The sequence below is a fragment of the Myotis brandtii genome, unplaced genomic scaffold (assembly GCF_000412655.1).
Source record: "Myotis brandtii unplaced genomic scaffold, ASM41265v1 scaffold44, whole genome shotgun sequence".
In the NCBI taxonomy this organism is placed as follows: domain Eukaryota; kingdom Metazoa; phylum Chordata; class Mammalia; order Chiroptera; family Vespertilionidae; genus Myotis; species Myotis brandtii.
The window spans coordinates 1,218,477-1,223,152 of NW_005366833.1; the positions used below are offsets into that span (position 1 = coordinate 1,218,477).

At 38.3% G+C, this 4,676-nt stretch overlaps 1 protein-coding gene across 34 annotated transcripts in view; it reads left to right on the forward strand.

Annotated features, from left to right (window-relative positions):
* Positions 1–4,676, forward strand: part of RFX3 (regulatory factor X, 3 (influences HLA class II expression)) — a 276,259-nt gene that overhangs the window by 59,502 nt on the left and 212,081 nt on the right. The window lies entirely within an intron of this gene.

The following is a 4,676-nucleotide window of genomic DNA, read 5'->3' on the forward strand; positions in this document are numbered from 1 at the left end:
TTTTGGCTGCTTCCCTGTGTTGATAGAGTGGCTTTGTGTGCTAGGTGTCCTATAGGGCCCAGTGGCTCAGCCTCCCTAATTACCTGAGGTGGACACTCTTGGTGCACCCTTTTGTGGGCTGTGTGTACAGTCTTGTTGTAGTTAATCCTTGATTGTTGTTGGTGTCACTGGAAGGAATTGACCTCCAGACCAATTGGCTGTGAAGACCAGTTGTATCTATAATGGGAGAACTGCTGTACTGGAGACCCCCTTATGGAGCAGGACTTGCTTCCGTGGGGCTTTGGCACTCACCGAGTCTGCCCCCTGAGTGTGTCTCCTATGGATGTGAAGAGTTGTAATCTGGATCGTCTCACTCTGACCACTAGATACACTGGATCTTGGATCTCCAAGGAGATGCAAAGTCAGCCACTGCCTGAGGCCACCCAGCAGGAGCTACAGAAAGATCCGTAGATTCTTCCTCTTTGTTTGGGGTTTGGAGGTGCCCAGATGAGGCACAGCTGTGAAGCAATGCAGGCTGCTGATGAGCCTTAGGCCTTCTTTTGGAAGCTCTGGAGTTCTCTGACCCAGCTGCAGTTAGACAGGTTTTTAGGTGGAGAAAAACCAGGCCATTTATATGCAAAAGCTTCTGCACACAGCTTGGGTGGGGTTGTAAATTGGGTGGCCCGGGGTCTCAGGGAGTCACCACGGAGGGAAAGCCACCTCACATTCTGGCCCAATGCCAGACAGTCCAGTTTCTCTCCATATGAGTCTGCATCCCCAGATTCTCACCCAGAACTGGAGTTCAGAGCAGTTGGGAGCTTGTATCTCCCTCCCGTTTGAAAGAGACAACAGCATACCCAGCTGCCAGCCCCTTTCACGCGCCTCCATACCTCCACACTTCCACACCTCTGCACCTCCTACAGGACTCAATGCACTTTTCGCTTTCCTTCTAGTTGTAGAATTTCCACTCAGCCAGCCTTCCTGTGGTTCTGGATGATATTAGTTTTGTCTTTTAGTTGTAGTTTTAATGTGATTGTGCGCCGCAGCTAGTTCAGGTGTTTACCTATGCCGCCATCTTGGTTGTCCTCACATGTTATTCTTTGAATGTGTCTTGATTTTTTCTGTCTTGTCTCCAGCAAATACAGTAGTGATTTCTCAAGATTACAAGGAGGGGTTGTATCAAATCAGAATCTTGGAGTTGTGGGACAGCTAGCTGTAGTTAGAAAAGGCTTCACTTTAAGGCTGGTTTAGGAACTTAAACATGAGCTATAGTTAAAAAAATTTTTTTAAATCCTCACCTGAGAATATGTTTTCATTTATTTTTTAGAGAGAGAGGAGAGGAGGGAGGGAGAGAGAGGGAGGGAGGGAGAGAGAGAGAGAGAGAGAGAGAGAGACATTAACCAGTTGCCTTCTATACATGCCCTGACTGGGGACTGAACCTTCAACATAGGTATGTGTCCAGACTGTGATTCGAACTCACAAACTTTTTGGTGTACGGGAGGGTGGTCCAACCAAGTGAGCCACCCAGCCAGGACTGGAGCTATAATTATTAAAATGATAATTATGTTAGGCAATATGTTGGAATTTTTCTTACATTATTGATTATGTAGTTTTCAATTTATGTTGGTTTTATTTATACTAGGAATTACATGTGTTTAAAATATTAGAAAACTAAATGGGCAGTGATTTCATATGAAATTTAAAAGTAGTATTGAGTCTCTTCCTGTGAGAAGAGTTTTTCTAAAGAAAATACAAGGAAAATAATGTTTTATCACTGAAAATTCAAAGCAAATGCAGAGAATACTTATGTTTGTCATGAATAATAATTACCTTTGTGTACTTTTTAGAGCACAGGGTTAAGAGATTCCATTGTTTATATATTAATGATGTTTCTTTTTCTTCAACTTATTAAGAATATTATTTTTATTTTTATTTGATATCCTAAAAATATACAAGTTGATCTTAAATCTGAGAAAAGAAAATTCAAAACCAAGTCGTTATTTAGTTCTAGATTCTAATGGGACTAGAATGGGAAGTTGAAGATTGGTAGATAAAAAGAATAAATATACAAACATATGTGCCTATGAGTCATTGTGACTTTCCTGTCATTTATCAGCATTTCAACTGTGGGAGATGTTTTCCTTTCTCTCTTTTTGTTAATTAAATAAATGGATTGAATTTCTCCCTTGATCATCTGTAACATAATTTCATTGTAACCAATAGTCTGTGGGCTTTCAGTTGAATTTTAATATGAGTTTTTCTGTGGAGAGGCTTATATCTGTCTAAATTTTGGTTACACTAATTGGAGAGTGGATATTATAAAAAATTGATAGTCACTTGTTTGAAATATTACAATGAATTGTTTACGAAAAAGGATACAATATGTAGTTTTACCTTTTTCAAAAAGAAAGCAATCGGGAAAAAATATGAGAAATATTTTCAGTTGTCCAAGGCTAATGTTGACTTAAGTAGGTCTAGGACTTCATGGTTGACAGCTGCAGATAATTAACTTTTTCTTCCTTAACAAAGAAAGCAAATGGAGCTGCAAGACATTCATTGCCTTTTCTGTCATCATCATAATAATGTATGTATTTAACTTCTGCAGTTCCTTACATTGATTTAGTGCTAAGCTGCCTACATTACATATAATAGGAGTGACAACTGAAAGCTGCAGCACATATTTGCGTGGCAAAAGGGAGCAGTGATTGACAGCAGAGTTCCTCTCTACAAGAAACAGCAGCGTGTGGAGCTCAAAAACGGGCTAGATACATAATTCTTAAAATTGTAGAGCAGATTCACAAAATGAATTTTAAAATGTGATTTATTTCTTGGTGTATTTGAGTGTCTTGTTCTTGGCTCTGGGTAAGGGGCACAGATGGGCAGAATCTTACCTGACTGCTGAATATTAGGAAACTCTTTTTAAGCATAGTAGTATTTAAAATTTAAGATTGATAACTTCCAAATTATCGATCAAATTATGACTTTGTACCCAGTAACTGAACATTTCCTTGAACTGTAACTGATTCACCTTATTTGAAGAAGCTAAATAACACATCTATTCAAAGATTTTAAAACTATACATTATGCTATTCTTCAGTAAAAATATCCATTTTCAAATGTAAAACTTGAGGTATCTTTTCTAGAAAAGGTAATTGTATAAAGCTTGGTGGTTTCTTTTGGTTAGAGAGTGGCTAAGTGTGATCATCTTTCAAAAGTACTAAAAATATTCTGCAGTTCCTTTGTTTCTGCCACACACGCCCAGAAGCTGTGGTTAAAAAGACAACTTGGTGATTGTTGTTGAATATTGCTCTATGATGAGCCTAGAGTGCTGGGCTTCACGCTATAGTATGAAAGTGAAGTGCTTTTTGTTTTGGTGACAAGTCCTTGTGTGTCATGAGGTGGAGGGAGAGCTCTATGTGTCCTTGTACATTGGCAGCCTCTACTGGCCATTGCAAAGAGCAGCAATGATGACCTTTGTTCTTTCCATGTCGCCTATGATTTTAGTTCGGCTCAGCCCTCACTTCTCTGGTCCTAACCCTCTTTCTTATCCCCTTTTAAACACTCGTTTATCTATTGGATTGGGATCTCGTTTTATACCTTTTAAAGAGCTACTAGTTCTTCTATGTACATTGGCAGCCTCTACTGGCCATTGCAAAGAGCAGCAATGATGACCTTTGTTCTTTCCATGTCGCCTATGATTTTAGTTCGGCTCAGCCCTCACTTCTCTGGTCCTAACCCTCTTTCTTATCCCCTTTTAAACACTCGTTTATCTATTGGATTGGGATCTCGTTTTATACCTTTTAAAGAGCTACTAGTTCAATGTTCTCATCAATAAACTAACATTATGAATGGAATTCTTAAGAATCTTGGGAGGAGTTACAAATCATAGCCCTGTCCTGAGAAACAATTTCATTTAAGGTGTAAGAGATATTTCATCTTCTTGTAGATTTTAAAATACTCTCTCTGTTGCACACTTTTGATTAGGCATTTATTTGTGATTGGCAAATAACCCTGATTCCCTGAAAGAAAGCCTTGACTCAATGATATACTTAATTAAACATGTATTTATTAATTCTAATAGATTTAGGAATACCAGCTAACAGAGGTATCTAGAAAGTGGGCATGACGTCTTACTGGGCATTATGAATATGGATACTTCTGTGGGCTGGTGGAGGGTCTAGACTTTTAAGAATAGACAATTAAATAAACTGTAAATAAAATAATCAATGACAGTAAACCATGGGTTATTCTGGTTTTAGGGGTAGAAACTTGCATAATGTTTTACCAAATATCTTTGTGTTTGGGGGATAATATGACCACTAGAGAATATATCCTCCATGAAATAGATCCATTTGTTGACATTTCAACTTTATCAGTGGCTCTGCTGGTCTCCTTGGCATTTTCAAATAAGAGAACTGGATGAATCTTTTTATACAGTCTTATGGACAATGACTTTTATTCCTCCTGCTCCACCTGTTCCTGGATTATTATAGTAGAGTACTAGTAGATCTCCTTGCTTCCATGTTCTTTGCCTTCTCTTTCAACCCATACAACATGACCATATGTATTTTGACTAGAACATTGCTTTGATCACATTATACTTAAAAAAAAAAAACCTGACTATTTTCTTAAGAAAAGGAGCTGAATGATATAGAAAATAAAGCAAGAAAAGAGCTCTGGGCTAGGAATAGGAAGAT